The sequence below is a fragment of the Balaenoptera acutorostrata genome, chromosome 14, assembly GCF_949987535.1.
Source record: "Balaenoptera acutorostrata chromosome 14, mBalAcu1.1, whole genome shotgun sequence".
NCBI lineage: Eukaryota > Metazoa > Chordata > Mammalia > Artiodactyla > Balaenopteridae > Balaenoptera > Balaenoptera acutorostrata.
This window is the reverse complement of record NC_080077.1, coordinates 40,590,870-40,608,201: the sequence shown is the minus strand read 5'-3', so window position 1 is coordinate 40,608,201 and position 17,332 is coordinate 40,590,870. Positions and strand designations below refer to the sequence as shown.

Genomic DNA, 17,332 nt, shown 5'->3' with positions numbered 1-17,332 from the left:
AAATTCTTCACTAGAAAGTTCAAAGTCACTTCAAACCAACACACCCAAATGATAATTCAAGGCCATAAGTATTTAATGACAAATAAACATTGTCAGTGGTAAGTGCTATGAATCTAGAAGATCACTTTGGGCTGAGGTAGAGTGGAAAACTCTCACGGCAGAGCTAGACTTGGGCAGGACTTTGAACAAGAGATTGTTTGTGGGCAACAGTGTAAACGAAATCAGGAGCACGTCTATCACCACTCCTTCAACAGAGACTTTTTCTGCCGTCCCAATACTTTTCAGGTCCAAGCTCAGTTTTGAGCTCTATTACAATACGAATTTTTTTAAAAGAGAGAGAAAAAAACTTGCCTCATGGTGATCTTTCTCTATCTACTTTTCCCCACTTCTAACTAGAGAAATTGGAGATTGGAGACCAGATAAACAAAGAGGGACCAAGCCACATTCCACTCACAACAGAAATACATATTTTCTCAAACATACACGGATTTCTCAATCTCTGAAAACCAGAAAGGGCAATCCTGAAGCCCAGTTGAGAGTTGGCTCTTGAATACCAGGCATTTTCTTTATTCCTTCTGCATCCACTTGAGATTGTGGATCTGGCCCTGCCTTTGTCCCAGCCAAGGAGCTCAATGTAGCCTCTGACACTCTCAGCACTGCCCTGCAATCTTGAAAAAGGAGTAAAAGGACTGCCTTCTTTCTGTTCCATCCCTTGCAGTGGCACTTTCAACTTAAGCAACTCTCAGCCCAAATTGGACTTTTTACAATCCCATCAGGCAAGTTTTTTTGATGCTTACTTCAAAATAAAATAATTTTTCCTTCTTTTCATCTTATGCAATGTTGTTATTTAGAAGGAACATGGGGAGGTTTATCTGTTCCTTGAGTAATCACAGTGGTTGTTTTTCCTGTACAGAATTGTAGGTAATTAAGAACGTTATTTTTCTTTTTCTTAATGGACAACTAGATACACCATGAAAATCTTAGCTGTGTGGAACTTTTTCACAAGAGAGAACTATGCTTTTTACTATGATAGCCTCAGGGATGAAAGAAGTTATACTGTGACAGCTTACAGAAAAGGCAATACGGTGGTGAGAATTCAATCAAAAACAATAGGCTAGGAGGGAGACTCAAGAGGGAGGGGATATGGGGATATATGTATATGTATAGCTGATTCACTTTGTTATAACGCAGAAACTAACACACCATTGTAAAGCAATTATACTCCAATAAAGATGTTTAAAAAAAAAAACAAACCCCAATAGGCCCCATTGAAGTGTTCTAAAGTTGTTCAGTAACCACATTGACAGTTACAAGATTTTTAAAAATTTAATTTATTTTTTGTAGACTTTGAATGGGAAAGTGTCCATTTGCAAGGCAGGTAAATATCTTTAAATATTTATCAACCCGCATCATGAAAGAGATCTTTTATAATCGCACCTGTAGGAGTTAATTGGGCAATATTGTATATCATGACTTCTCTGCCATGATACTGGCTTTGTTCTGAAACTGAAGTGCTATTTGCTGAGTCTGTTTAATGAAAGGCTATGTATTTTCTTTCGTAATTCCAAGAGTCAGAAAAATTTAGCTTGGATCAATGAAGAAGTATGCATTTGAAGAAAAAGAGGAAGTTTCCTGATTTTTGTTTGTTTATAAGCTAGAGCTTGCATTGGAAAGTAGTGAAAAATATGTTTTGTTTCTAAGGTAGAACAAGACAACAAGGCACTTGGCGTAAGTTTTGAAGGAGTCACTTGGCTTTAAGGAATTCATCCTACAGAGATACCTGTGGTTCCTGCTCCTCTGGGCTTCAGCAGAATGAACAGCGTGCAGAGACTAAGGCCTAGTGTGACCTGTTTCAAAGTTCAGGATACAAACATGGTAATAATATGGTCATCTCCAAACCCTCCCCCAATCAATCACCTTTCCCCTACACTTCTTCAGACAACGACAACAGAAACAGTATCTCTCTTTCAACCCTTCTCTCCCCCCAAAATAAAATTATCCCCAAACCCTTAGAACTTAGTCCAAAGGAAGTAAGTGTGAGGCTTTGTCCTGGTTCCAACACCAAGCAGAGAGAGAACTGTCTGCCTGATTAGACCCCTTCTGCCATTGCTTCTCCCTGGCGCATAGTGTTGATGTTAAGGACTCAGCCTGCACAGCTTGATAGACAGTGTTTGTGTACTGTTGCCAGGTTACTCTTGCTGATATATATACACACCAGGCCATAGGGATGCCCTGCATTATGTGCCAAGGTTACAGCTTTTTTTTTGGTTGGTATCACCATGCTTAACTACTATTCCTGAAAGCACGTAAATGGAGGAAAGAGTATCCCCAGCATATAGAACAGCGTGTGTGAAGACCCAGAGACAAGAGAAGTATGGCTATTTAGATAGAGAAAAATACTGGAAAACGGCATCAGTTTTTACCAGCAGTTATTAACCCTGGACTATAGGATTATGGATGATTTTGTTTTCCTTATACTGTTTTCAACTTCTTCTGCAATAAAACCACATTACCTTATTATGTAAACATTTTAACGTACCCAAGAGAGTAAAAAATCAGTGGCATTGGAAAAAAGTTGAACTTAGGAGTAATATTATTTAAGAAAATAGTACAGGGCAGAACTCAAACTGGAAAATAAAAGGGAAGAGAGAAAATGAATTCAAGGGTGGTACCTAAAACACTGGTGTAGGAATTCAGGTCTAGAGTGAAGAGGTCTTGGCCGGGGTACTGGCAGATGCTGTGAAGGTTATAGTGATATAAGAAATAATTTAGAGCTGAAATCAAGGTAGAATGTTTTCTAGCCTGTTTCTCCTACAGTGTAGGTGCCACCCATACCAGCTGTCTGAGAATTATCCTTAATCCTTTACTTTTCCTTCTCTCTCAAGATTTTTCTCTTTGTCTTTGGTTTTCTGCAATTTGAATGTGATATGCTTAAGTATACATATTTTTGTATTTATCTTGTTTTTGTTCTCTGAGCTTATTGAATCTGTGGTTTGGTATCTGTCATTAATTTTGGAAAGTTCTCAGCCATTATTATTTCAAATATTTCTTCTCCTCTAGTGTTCTAATTATGTATATATTACATTCTTTGAAATTGTCACACTGTCCTTCGATGTTCTCTTGTACTTTCTTCATTCCTTTTCTCTTTGCATTTCAGTCTGGGAAATTTCTACAGAATTACCTTTAAGTTCATTGATTCTTTCCTCCATCATATCCAGTATATCGATGGGTCCATCTTCATTCTTCATTTCTGTTATATTGTTTTTGATTTTTAGAATTTCCTTTTGTTTTCATTCTTAGAGTTTCCTTCTCTGCTCACATCATCAAACTGTTCTTGCATACTCTCTGCTTTTTCCATTAGAGCGTTTTAATATATTAACCACAGATATTTAAAATTTCTGCCTGAAAATTCCAAGTTTATGCCATATCTGGGTCTCATTCTGAGGCTGCTTTGTCTCTTGAAACTTTTTTCTTTTTTTGCCTTTTGCATGCCTTGCAGTTTATTTTTGAAAGCTATGATGTATTGTATAATAAGAATTGAAGTAAATAAACTTTTGGTGTGCAGTTTTATGTTCATCTGCTAGGAGTTGGGTTGGGCCATGTTGCTTGTTTTAGTTGTAGATGTCAGAGGCTTCAGCTTCCTCTAGTGCCCTTGATTTTGTCTCTCTTGTTGACTTTGAGCGTCCCTAAGAACTCTTCCTTGGACAGAATCTGCATCTTGTAGCCCTTTAACCTGTAATCCACTGCTATTACTCTGGAGCCTTGTTGGTGTGGTGGTAAGACATGGGAAGGGAAAGCATTCTCTAATCCTATGAATAAATCTCAGTCTTTTAGTGGGCTTGAGTTCCTGGGCTGTTACCTTCACAGGTGTTTCTTCACCTTTTTCCTCTCCTTATATCAGACGGGAAGGCTAGAGGGGCAGGAGTCGAGGAAAATGTCCTTTCCACTCGTTGGATAAGGTTCTGGTAAAGTTTTTTTTCCCTCTGAATATAGGCCTTTGTTATAGAGAACACTGTGGAGCTCTGCACCTATTTCATATTTGTGCTTTCCCCCTCCCCCTGCCAGAGCCATAAGGGGATTTTCTTGGCTTTTCACAAAAAGAACCTGGTGGGATTTCTGGAAGCAGAACCCATAGAAGTGTGGGTGGTCTCCCTAAGACTGTGCCCTTAAAGAGTTTCTCACCCTCGTGCTAGCCCACACTCAGTCTCCAGTAATTCATCAAAATTACAATTTTTGTTCCTACTAGTTTATGGTTCCAGAGGCTTCTTCCCCCGATAAATATATCTTAGCTATGACTCTGGATTCTTCTGTCTTGCCAGATTTCGGGGTGGAGGTTTGCCTTGCGACTTTAGTTCTCTGATGGGTCCAAGAAAAGTCACTAATTTTCAGTTTGTTCAGTTTTTTCTTGTTGTAAGGACAAATGGGACATCTTCCAGACTTGAAACATGTCAGAGTTGAAAGCAGAGGACCTCTCCTCTTCTTCATCCTTACAACCATTAATCAAAGATTCCTGGTTTTATCTTCCAACTACCTCTTAAATTCATCTCTCCTTTTTATCCCCATTGCTATTGCTTTCATGGAGTTTCTTTGTCTCCAACTTAGATCATTTCAGAAACTTCATAAATGGTCCCAGTGCCCTTAAATCCCCTCAAATTATGTAAACATACATCTAGTTTTCCAGAGATGGTCCCAGTTTATGCCTATTTTCTGAGTGGGATGATCACGGTGCTCCTTTTACAGTCTCAAAGCATGCCTGTTTGGCAACAATGATGTGGTCACCCTTGATTCACCCAGGATTGTGAATCAATCTTGCCCTGAATCCACCTCTGCCCTCAAATAATCTTTCTAAAATTTAAATATGATCATGTCCCTCTTCTGTATAAAACTGTTCATGTTCTTTTCTCAATCTATAGGGTAAAGTCTCCATGCCTTATTAGACAAGGGCATCCAAGGTCCTCCGTGGCTTGACTCTGCCTTTTCTGACTAGTTATTATCATGCCTTTCTCAACCTCTTAAATTTGAAGACCTTCCAAAATAGAGCTACTTGGTATTCCTTGAGCACAACATGTTGCTTTAAACACTGCTACCAGATTTCCCTGGTGGTCCAGTGGGTAAAACTCCATGCTCCCAGTACAGGGGGCCTGGGTTTGATCTCTGATCTGGGAACTAGATCCCGCATGCATGCTGGAACTAAGATCCTGCGTGCCACAACTAAGACCTGGCACAGCCAAAATAAATTAAATAAATAAATAAATAAGTATTTAAAAAAACAAAACAAAACAAAACAGTGCTACCTTTGCTTTGAAACCATTCAAGGCCCGTTCTTCCCCCTACCAGCCCTTCCTACCCTACCTCCCCCAGATTATTTATAAATTATTATAAATTAATTACAGTTAATTAATCATGCCATTCATAGTTACATATTATTATAACCATTGTTTTGTAGGTTCTGTCACACAAATACAAAGACTACACTACAAACACATACTACACACACTAGATTATGAACTCCTCAAGAGCAGAAACTATGTCCTAGTCATTTGAATTCTCGGTGTCTGACGTAGTAGGTGCTCAGTAATGTAGATGGTATTCAACAGTCACTCTGTTGAGTTGCATTAGGAGACAGGAGAGCAGTAAGCGCTCTAGTCAGTGGCAAGGGTATAGTCGAATTAATGTCACAGATTTCTACAGAGTAAGGGTCCCTTAGACCTATGATTCCCCTCAGGAGAACTTACAATGCTGATTTTCTGTAATTCTGAGACTTAAAATGATTAGAGATGAAAAGAGCAGGGCAATTCAATGATTTAGAAGCAATAAAGAATAAAGGGAATTAAAAAAAAAATTACCCTTCACCTCTTGGCTCAGTTCCAATTTAGAATTCTGGAATTCCTTATAGTTCTGTGCCGGCTGCTGGTACAGAGCACACCCTTTTTTTTCTTCCCAATCTCAGTCCACTTTTGTAACCTCTGCCCGCACTCTCAACAAACAACCACTTCCTGGCCACCCACCCTCTTGGACCTAGAGTTGTACGCACCAGTCGTGTTGGCACTTCTGGAATATAGCCAGAGGAAGTGGCCTATGCAGGGAACATGAAATTCTCTGGTCCCTGGAGCCTGGAACGGTAAGCACAAGCATATCACTTGGCCCAATAGATTCCTCACCCCACTGGGAGAAGGAGAGCTGAGAGAGAGCCCAGTGGGGTCCTCTAACTGTTAGTGCTCTGAGTAGGGGCTCCTCCCGCCAAGGTCTAGAGTGGTATTGAAGTGAAGACTATATAGGAAGTGGCAGAGAATAGCATTGTGTTATTATTATATCAGCAGGTTTTTAGTAGAGCAAGAGGTGAGAAAATGCTTTGGGGAACTACCTATAAAATCTGCCCTTAATAGAATGGGAGCCCTATAGGACAGAGTGGAAAGACACAAAAGCCATGGATGGAAGTACATATAAAGACATATAAATTAGGGCTGAATATTAGCTCATAATCTCATTTCCTCCATCTCTGCCCCTCTTGGCTCCCTATACCTGGACAAAGCGGTTCCTTACGTTAGAAATAAACTCACTTCCCTTTCCTAAATACATCTTTTCCTTGCTGCCCACAGCAGGCTTTGGAATAAGACATTTCTGGACTCAAGTCCTTCTTCTTTCATTAATGATTTATGTAGTCTTCAGTAATTTGGATGGCAAGAGTTCATTTCTCATAAACCTGAGAAGATTAAGATGAATTACAAGATTAGTTTGAAGAGAGTGAGAGAGTTGGTGGTTAGAAATGTAAAAATGGGATATCCAGGTACAACCAGATACTTATCAGAATTTCCCATGAGAACCTTGTGTTCTGGTCTATAGAGCTTGTTTTGCTAAGAACCTTTCAATTGCTAGAGACTTCATTGACTCAATCTACTGGAAGTCTGGAGAGAGAATTTATTTCAGTCATACCTGGTTTCCCAAATAATTAGTCATCTGTTTTCTTCTACCTACCACAGGTAGAGTCCTCCAGAAGCAGATGCTGAGATGGAGCTCAGAGTGCAAGCTGTTACCTGTGAAGGGCGAGGCAGAGGGAGAAATGAAACCATGATGAAGGCCCTGCAAAACCTCGACCAACCAGCTGAGTTACTACTCTGTATTGACTGTGAGGTCTTTCCCAAGATTGGTCAAAATAGCCAGGCTTTGTATGCAACCTTGCTCAGTCACTAATGCGGGCTGAGCCATGAAGGGCATGACCTCAGGGGCGGCAGGTCTGTGTAGCTGAGGCAGACTCTAAAGAAGCTGACAGGTGGGGACCATCTGATGACCACACTCGCTGTAGCTGGGCATCCAGTCATTCCCTGAGGAGAAACATAAGTGGCACTTCTCTGTCCACCTCACCCTCTTTGACTCTGCTTTCTTTCCTATGTGCTGGCTTCATTCTGAAGCTTTTCCAAAGTTATGGTGAACGTGTTCACCCAAAGTTTCAGACTTATGTTTTACCAGCTGGGAAGCTTTAGAGGAAGAATCTCTCTTACAAAAGTTCCAGTTAATGTCCTGAGATTGCATATTATACATTTGGCTTGGGGTCAGGAGCTCACTTCCAGCGCCAGGGTCCAAGGTTAGCCTCACCTATAACGAATGGACTGAGAGCGAGAGTGAAGAGATTCCCTAAAGGCACATTATGGTACTGTTACCAAACAAAGGGTGTTAGGGAGTGGGAAACAGATGTCTTCTACCCTGATGCAGCTCAGGTACTCATGCACTCTGGGGCCTTTCTAGAGCAGCCTGGAAGTCCCTAAGGAGTTGTGGGACTGCATTTAATTTTAGGTAGAGGATCTCAAAGAGCATTGTTAACATTCACAGAAACCCTCATCATTTTGGAAGACATGACCTTGAATTCTTTCTAAGTAAAAGAATTCATGATATTATAACATAAAATTATTACAAATTCCTCTCTCCCTTTCTACCAATTGTACCAATTTTCTGAAGCTCCATTTGCTTTCTTTTTATTTGTGATAGTGTGGAGAATAACTGTGGGATTCTGCAAAATGCTGAATGGGAAAGTAGCACAAGAACACAATAACAAAGAGCCTTTCATGCTGCAAGGAAGAGTACTCCTGTTGGCATGGAGAACCTCTAACACTGGGACTGCAAAATGGCAAACCTGTGAAAAGAAAGAGATTTCTATATTCAGAAATACAGGATACATTTAAAGTAGTGTCAGTTTAATGTGTGTGTGTGTGTGTGTGTGTGTATAGACACATGATTTGTTTGTCTCTGTAAGTATGTACAAATCTTTTATTTAAAACCTCTTTGGTTGGGTTTATGAAAGGTTTCTCTCTTTGGAGTGCTGAGTTTGTCTTAAATATAATAAACCAAGGCTTATACTCAGGGAGCACATGTCAAAACAGCCACACTACTTGTTAAATATTGAAATATTTTTCTACCGGTTGGGAAATGGTATAGTAGTAAATGTGAAGGTGATAAGTTCTAAAATTAACTAACGAATTTCAGCACATGTGGTTTTTCTCAGAAACCACACGCCACTGTGATTCCAAGATTTTTAAAAATTGTTCTGGTCTGGGCACTGGAGCACAGAACTGGAAGGCCCATTGAAGAGATCCTGTTATTTATTTCAGGTGTTGAGGAATTTCTTTTGGGTTCAAATGTCCCTGGTTGGGAGAAGGGAAATCACACAGTCACATTGAGGAGAAGCTTGGTGACGGTTGAATAGTTTGGGAGAAGCCTGGGGCACAGACAGCACAAGTGGGGCTTAAATCACTCAAGTATGATTGGGACAGTTTGCTTTACTGGAAAACTCTTCCCTGGTGGTACTGACCATCCCTGCACCATGTGCAGAGGTTTATGAGAAGGGGATCTCCTGGGATCCCTTTCAAAGGTCAAAAGAATGTGAAATGCAAGCAGTAACCATGAGACCCTTCCTCTGTCCCCTCCCTACTGCTCATGGCCAGTTCTCCCCATGGAGGAACCTCAAGATACCCTGGCCCTCCCATCCCTGCCCCTGTCTGCTCCTACAACTCTTCCAAGCACTGGTGCTGGCTGAGTCTGGAAGCAATTGCCCTTTCTCTTTACCTCTTCTCTCCTGTCTTGCGTTTGTCCTGCTTATTAACTGGGCTTCAACCAGCTGTCTCCATCCCAGCACCAGTTGTTTCCTGACTGGACTTTTCAGAGAGGCAACCATCTCGCCCTGCTTGCATGGAACAAAGCAGACAAAACATTCAGATTCTTAACTCAGGTAACTAGAATTGGCCAATAACCACCCCCCTTGTCCCCTCCCCCTACCTCTCTTTTGTTTTAATAGGATTTATTATTATTTAGGATGGTAAGGCCAACATATCAGGAGACAATGGCCATTGGAAAAAATTATTATTATACACACAGATCCCAAGTGAGAGAATACAGGTCATGCCACTGAGGGCCACAAGGAAGCACCAGGCAGTCAGGAGGCAGAGCGAAAAAACTGTGGGCAAGAGCCTTTATCATGTTTTCCCTAGGCAGGGTAAACAGGTTTGGGATTGACGAGTCTGAATCATTTCAGTGGACTTTGGAGCATAGCGGCCGTCCCAGCTGTCTCACATCTGGCCCTGAAGTGATTAGGGCTGGTGGGCTGTGGCCAGGAGTGTGAGAGCCTAATAAGGGAGGTGGTGAGAAGTGTAGACTCTGAATCGGTTGGTTTGTATTTGAAAAGAGTGGCCCTGGGAGGATGATTCCTCCTGAGGGGGAAGAAAGCAAAGGAGGCCAAGGCAAGTGACTCAGCGAAATTACCAGGTTGTTTGGAATAAGGTATCTCTGGTACGTGCACGTAAGGCAGATTTTAAATCATCAAGTTTACAGAAACTAGAAACATGATTAATACACTCTTTCCCTCTCATCCATTTTTTTTTTTCTCCTCCTCTGGCTTTCCAACTTCTATCAATAAAGTTATGACAAAGGGCCACTCTCTTCTGCTATTATTTGATGGTGGTTGGAGAGAGATTCATTTTAATGGAGAAGTCTTTGGAAGAACTTTATATGTAAAATCTCAGCTAAGAAAGGAGCATCATTTAGCTCTGTCAACCAAAAATTACACTAATGATTTTAAAATCATAGAATGACTTGATGAATGAATTTTACTAAAATTTGAATACTTGGTAAGCAAGATATACAGGTATAGAGAATACAGTTGGCCCTTAAACCACACAGTTTTGAATTACGTGGGTAATTCAAAACTATTGAAAAAAATGCGGATCTTTTTCAATAGTAAATACTACAGTACTACATGATCCATGGTTGATTGAATCTGGGGATGCAGAACGTTGAATTATGAGGAAACGTGGATACAGAGGAACCAAGGATACAGAGGGCCGACTATAAATTTTACGTGGATTTTGGAAGGTTGGCCCCCCTAACTCCCGTGGTGTTCAAGGGTCAACTCCATATATTTAGAGACTAGAAGAATATATATTTTTACAGCCTTGATTTATATATTAAAACTATAAACTCTGTATTGTATATTATACAATACAAATATATTCATATATTGGATATTACACATTTTATATGAATTTAAGTGGCTAAACAGTTATTACACATGGTATTCTTGTCACCTCCAACTTTCTGAATCATGATTTTCTTTCAAAGCCTATTTAAAGTACCATCTTCTTCTTACAAACTTGCTCATGATCATGACATGTATCTCTTCTGTCTGTCATTGCCTGCCCCCTGTCATTGCCTTTCTAATTTTATGATGGTAAGATCACTAATCATTCTCCCCCTTAGTTCCTAGAGCAGTTGTACTTATCTAGGGATGGGTGCATATCAGAATCACTGAGAAGTCTCCGCTGAAGTATATATTCCTAATCCAGTCCCTCACCCAACTGCACACACAAAAATATATCTATCTAGGAGATATTTGAACCTAATGAGAAATTTTTCTTGAAGTGTACCAAAATCACTTGGGGGCAATACTGACCTAAAGCAGAAAACACCAGGGACCCCCTGTCCCTACCTCGTCTTCTAAACTGGGGAACTTGGCACTGAGCAATGTTCCTTGACAGACTGACCTTGGTCACAGTGTTCTAACATTGCTCACACTTACTAATGTAATCCAGATCATGGCTAGTACTGGCCACTGTTCTCCAAGTCAGAATTGTTAGTATTCTGATAGCAAACTCCTGTGGCTGGGTTTTTAAGTCTAATCATTTCTCTCCCCTTCCACACCCCATTCCCCTACATTCTACATGCCCAGTCACCGGGACTTGGTCGCCAGACCTATGGTTTAAGTTTTTGTAGTGGTGTCCTGCCTTGTTATTTAGATCGACAGAAGGGTCTCTGCCAGTATGGAAGCCCAGTCTTTGTATATCATGGATCTCCTGGAGGGTGATGACAAGCCTGTCAATATAGCCAAGTTGTTCCTTCTGCTGTTTTTGACTGGGCCTGCCCCCCACCAGCCTACATTTTGGCCCTAATGGATGAGTTTATTCTTAAGTCCTGGCCATTCTCTGAAATTAAATCTTGCTTTGCTTAATTAGCCATGTCTAGATAATAGGTGATTATGATGTCTAGATAACGTAGCTGGGATATATTAGGTATCCCAGCTACATTTGTTCTCCTCACCTACTTTACATCAAATACACTGGCTTTTGGGTAGTTATTTGGATTTAGGGTCTCACTCCTCCTATTGTATCTGGAGGAGCTACGCTCCTCCTTCGTGCTTCTCAGAACACTCACACACGATTATTTGATAAAGGTCCACTTCCCACACGGGACTGTGATTTCTAGGAGGTCAGTGATCTTATTCTCTTTTTTATTCCCATTGCACCTAATGCCTGAAAGAGTGCCTGGCACATAGTTAGTGCTCAAGAAATATCTGTTGAATAAACAAATGAAAATACTAAGGCACTTGAAAGTATGAGACTGTGTAATGTAAACTCCATCTTAGAATCTACTGTTATGTTACTCAGACTCTCAAAATATATTTAAATGATGAATGAAGATACTTGGAGGAATATATAACTTAATGTTATTTTCGAATTCATGGGCTTCAGGAGACTAATGTTCAATTTCACAGAAGAGTGTTCTGCATAAAGGTTTAGACCTAAATATAAGAGGACATATCCCTGAGTAAAAGTTAAGACAAGCTTTTATTATGTAGAGCATTCCTGAGCTCATTTTGATGGTCAATACTCACATTCCTTTAAAAAAATCTGTTTAGATAACTTTCTCCTTTTCATGTTGGCAACAAAACAGAATCAGAGTGAGCGACGGACTTAACATAGTTCTTAACCATTGCACAAGCCAACAGAAGGCTCATTCTGAGTGCGTTTTTGGGTTAGTCCACATCTCCCTCATTTATTATGGAATGTAACTGGTATTTCCTGCTTCCGCAAAGAAACTCAAACCCCAATTGATACAGCAAGGACTCAAAAGGACAGGGCTGTTTTCTCTCTTTTCATCCATAGAAAAAGGAATCCTCTCCTCTCCCCACAAAAAAAAAAAAAAAAAAAAAAAAAAAATCCCAAATAAGACCAGAGGTACTAACACCTTCAGCCCCAATTCTGTTTGTTCTGTAACTGTGCTGTCCAGTGGAAATTTAATGTCAGTCATAAATGTGAGCCAAGAAGTAATTTAAAATTTTCTAGTATTCACACTAAAAAAAGTAAGAGAAACAGATGCAAATAACTTTAGTAATATATTTTAACTTAACATATCAAAAATAGATGATTTTAACATGTAATCAATATGAAAAATTATTAGTGAAATATTTTACATTCTTTTTCTGTACTTTGAAATCTGGTGTGTCCTTTACACTTACAGTGTGTCTCAGTTCAGACTAGCCACATTTTAAGAGCTTAATGCCACATGTGGCTGATGGTCACCCTGGGCAGTATAGTTCTAGAATGTGTTTTTGTGCTATAGTTTTTCACACAGTCAGAAGAGACGCCCCCATTCATCTTCACTGCAGCCACTGGCATCTGAGTGAGGAAAGGCAACCTGTTGAAACTTCTGAAAAGTTTTAAGTAGATTAAATAAATAAAACCTGTCGAAATGCTTCAGCGGTCTCCAGACACTGCTCACCACAGCTGCAGTTGCTAGTTTAAACGCACCTTTGCTACAGTGTCGCTGGGCTGAGGCCATTTTGCTGCAGCCGTCATTCTGTCCCTGTTCAGGCTTCAGCGTGGCCAAGGCACAGGGGAGGATTCTTTTCCCTTTGGCATTAAGCACAGCCAAGGGTGATCAAGCCAAAACTGACCCCGCCTCTCAATGCCACAGTCCTTTTCAGATACGCTCACATTTCTTTATCTTTCTTTTTTTTCTGTTCATTGCTCTGGATAACTGAAGAGCAGGTAGAATCCTTCCAGGCCAAGTACCTATAGATGTTAATACCTAGAATAATATTTTTTAAAGAAGACTTTAATAGAGAGGGCTGATGAATTTGTGGAGAAATAGGGAACAAACCTAGCCTGTTATGAGAACTGAGTAAATTTTCTTATATTGTAATACGTAGTCAATCATTACGATTATACAGCATATTCTGATCATTTCCAGGTCACATTTATTAGGGAGTAGTTGATGAGAAACTTTAGTATAAGATGATTTTCTTGATTTTCAGTGTTTCTTAGACCTCATGCCTCTGCAGTCTGCTGGGGAAGGCAGAGAGTGGGGATCAAGGGTGCAGGCACCAGAGCTTTGCCCCCGCCCCGTCTCTGTCTTCAGCCGGAGCAGCTCTGTTTGTTTTCCTTTTAATGCTTCTGGGCAAGATCTAGTACAGATAAGTGGTTTCTGTGCCAAATTTTTAGAAAACCACCCCTCTACGGGAATTGGCTCTGTTTTGATTCAGTCTGAATCACTTTCTGCGCTCGCCATATTGCATTTTTATCCCGCCATCTGTGTTAGGATGTCTACTTTTTCTATAGGGCCTTTACTGCTAAGCACTTAGTTTTTGCTTGTGCAATTGGGCAAAGAAAAGCCTTTAAATATCACATGTTTTGGGCTCATTTTTATTGTTTTTACTGTTTTCTGTTTAGTAAAGTAATTTATGCTTATTGTGGGAAAATGAAAGAGAAAACTAGATAGAATAAAGGAGAAAATAGAAAGCATTCATAACTGCATCACACAGATAAATGGTGTTAACATTTTGATATATCTCCTTCTGAATTTTAACATGTATATATTTTAAATTAAATTGGAATCATATTTTACACAGTTTTATGTCTTGCTTTCCTCAATTATCATCATATTGTGATCATGCTTCTATTTCATTAAAGCATAATTGTTATTAGCTTTTAAATTCTTAATCCTATGTATGTCTCACAATATACTTAATCATTCCTCTATTGCTGGAAATGTTGATTGTTCCTGATTTTTTTTGTTGTTAAAATTGATACTTTATCTGTCATTCTTGTACAAAAATGGTGCTTCAATGAACATTCTCACACATAAATATTTAACTACCTTTTAAAATTTATTTCCTAGAAATTACTAAGTAAATAAACTTTCTAAATGTCTACGTATTGCTCAAATATTGCCCTCTTGTATCAAAATACAACCCCACTAGTAGTATATGTGTGTCAATCTATTCTCACCCGTCCTAACTTTGAGTTCAATACTTCAAAAGAATCTTTTCCAACTTGATTTTTTTTAATTTTTAAAAATTTTTATTGGGATATAGTTGATTTACAAGGTTGTGTTAGTTTCAGGTATACAGCAAAGTGAATCAGTTATACATATACATCTATCCGCTCTTTTTTAGATTCTTTTCCCATATAGGCCATTGCAGAGTATTGAGTAGAGTTCCCTGTGCTATTGAGTAGGTCCTCATTAGTTATCTATTTTATATATAGTAGTGTGTATATGTCAATCCTAATCTTCAATTTGATTTTTTTGTAAGTTTTTTAAAAAATTTATTTGCGAGTCATTGATAGCTTGTTAAGGGACTTTGCATTTCATTGTCTGGCGATCTATCATCTATCTGTCTATCTATCTATCCTTTTGACCATTTTTCTTCTGATATGTTAATAATTTTAATTTTATTTATAAGAATATTTTATGTATTAAGGCTGTCAAATCTTAGCCTATCATAGTCATTGCAAAAACAAATGACCTAGTTTGTCTTTACTTTTTACTTTTGTTAAATTTTTTTTTTTTTTGGACAGCATAGTTTTGATCATAAGCACTCTTCTAATCTCTATTCTGTCACTCCAAGCAGTTTCATCCACACCCATAGCTTCAATTACTATCTATTACATTGATGACACACAAACTTACATCTCCAGCTCAGGGAGCCCAAGACTGAGAGGGACTGTCTCAAAGAAATATGTTGGTCTGGGTTTTATCTGAGTGGAAATTGAATTAATAAGAAGAAAGACCATAAAGTTTTAAAAGTCGTTGTATCAGCTTCAACTACAAGATAAAGACAGTATAAAATTAAGACAGGCCTCTGGAACTCCTGAGCATATACATATATACACATAAGATCCTATTGGTTCTGTTTCTCATGAGAACCCTGATTAGTACAGGGGGTATATAATTTGTCTCCTTACTTCATAGATCTTCAATTGAGAGGAACTATATTCAAGGAGTTGTATACAAGGAAGCACACCTGCTTTTATGATCGAATTTTATTTTGTAGGCCAATGTGTGACTCTTTGTCTTTTGTCAGAGATTTCTAAGGACTTTTTCTTTATTGATTGACTCAAAGGGATGCTGCTTGTTTCTAACATGTTTACCAGAAATGCAGCTTCTGACATGGCTCACCAACCTGGGAAGGGCAGGGAGGTACTATATGCAATGATTGAGCTCTCAGCTGTCTTCTCAATGGCAACTTAATTCTCTGGATGGGGTCAGCCTTCTGCACATATTGATGAAGTAAGAGGGAGCACTTGGAAACCTCTTTTGACAGGTTGAGCCACTTCTAGCTAGGAATGTGACCTACAAAAGAAAATTTCTTATTTTGTAGCACCATAATCTTTCTAGCTCAAATTTTAATAGTTACCATTTGTGTGTATAGCATTATCTTGAATGCTTTACATGTAACATTTTATCTTCCCAATATCCCAATGGGTAAATCTTACTCTTCACATTTTACAGGTGACAAACCAAAGCCCAGTGAAAAGTTATCACTTTTAGGGAATGGCGGCAGTTTGAAAATGAGCCCATTTTACCTCTACACCGGTGTTTTCTTCTATTGCACCAAATCCCCCAGTAGACAGAAAAATGCCTGACAGCACATTCCTTCTGACTCCTATCCCTTCCTGGAGCTTTCCAAAATTTTACTGTTTATTCACTTCAGGCTCAGAATCGAGTAGGCAATTGTAGAACTATCTTGCTCCTCTTACGTGGTGCAAAAATCAGCAAGCAGTGGTCTAATGCAGACGCACCACAAAGAAAACAGGTAGAAGTCACAATGTGAAATTATTAGGAAAGGAGAAAACCCATCTTAGATGAATTCAACTGATAAACATTGGATTAGCCTCTGCTGTATGGCGGTCCTTGGGGAGATATAAGGCTGAAATTAGATGTAGTGTTTGCAAATTAGAAGCTCCCAGATTGTGATAAGTAAACATGATTTGAATATCATTAGAAGAGGAGTATCCAAAACATGATACTGCATCATGAAAATAAGGATCACAGTCAGAGGGCTATGTCTCCACTAGCATTTAAACATCAAGCTTTGCCCTTGAGTTAGTGACTCAGTTGGAAGAAATGACCTCGAGGGGCCTATTGTTTTTTAGCCAAGAAACAGCTAGTTTCCAAAGACCTAACAAGTTTCATAGACCATTCAAATTCTCCCTAGTATGCGAGCAAGATTTTTTCAATTTAAAAATTAGTTTGTTTATAGAAATATTTGTAGATGCTTCACAGACCTTTCAGAAAACTACTAAACATTAGCTTGGCATGTTAAGCAATTTCTAATATTTTTGTCTTAATGTTTCCCACAGAAGAGTGACTATTAAACACCCTCCCCTCTACTGTCAGGGGCAGAGTATCATTTTTGTTAAAAATGAGTCTTTGATTTAAAAACATAATACATTTCAAGGAGACAAAATATTCTTGTTTAGTGTTTCCAGACTACATGCTTACTTGGAAAAATTGAAACCTAGCATGCTGTTTTCCATAATTTGATATTAAGTGCTCAGAGTATGTTTAAATCTTAGCCTTAAAATATATTTGAAACTGAAATGTTATATTTTTTTTAATATCAAGACTCTATGTACAATTTCTGACCTGATATGGAATATTGTACTTCAGATTTCAGTGCAATTATCTTCAAGTTTGGTGTTTGTTGAAATGGTATTTATTGAAAAATTAGACATTGTCACACACTGTCTAATTTGGTAACATTAGAAGTGATGCCAAGCTTCCTACG

At 39.0% G+C, this 17,332-nt stretch overlaps 1 long non-coding RNA gene across 1 annotated transcript; it reads left to right on the top strand.

Moving 5' to 3' along the window:
• Window positions 1–610: 610 nt before the first annotated feature.
• On the top strand, window positions 611–10,478 carry LOC130704787 (uncharacterized). The gene is made up of 3 exons (XR_009005272.1): window positions 611–780; window positions 1,706–1,875; window positions 6,981–10,478. It is a non-coding gene; the product is annotated as an uncharacterized LOC130704787 (long non-coding RNA).
• The last annotated feature ends 6,854 nt before the right edge of the window (window positions 10,479–17,332 follow it).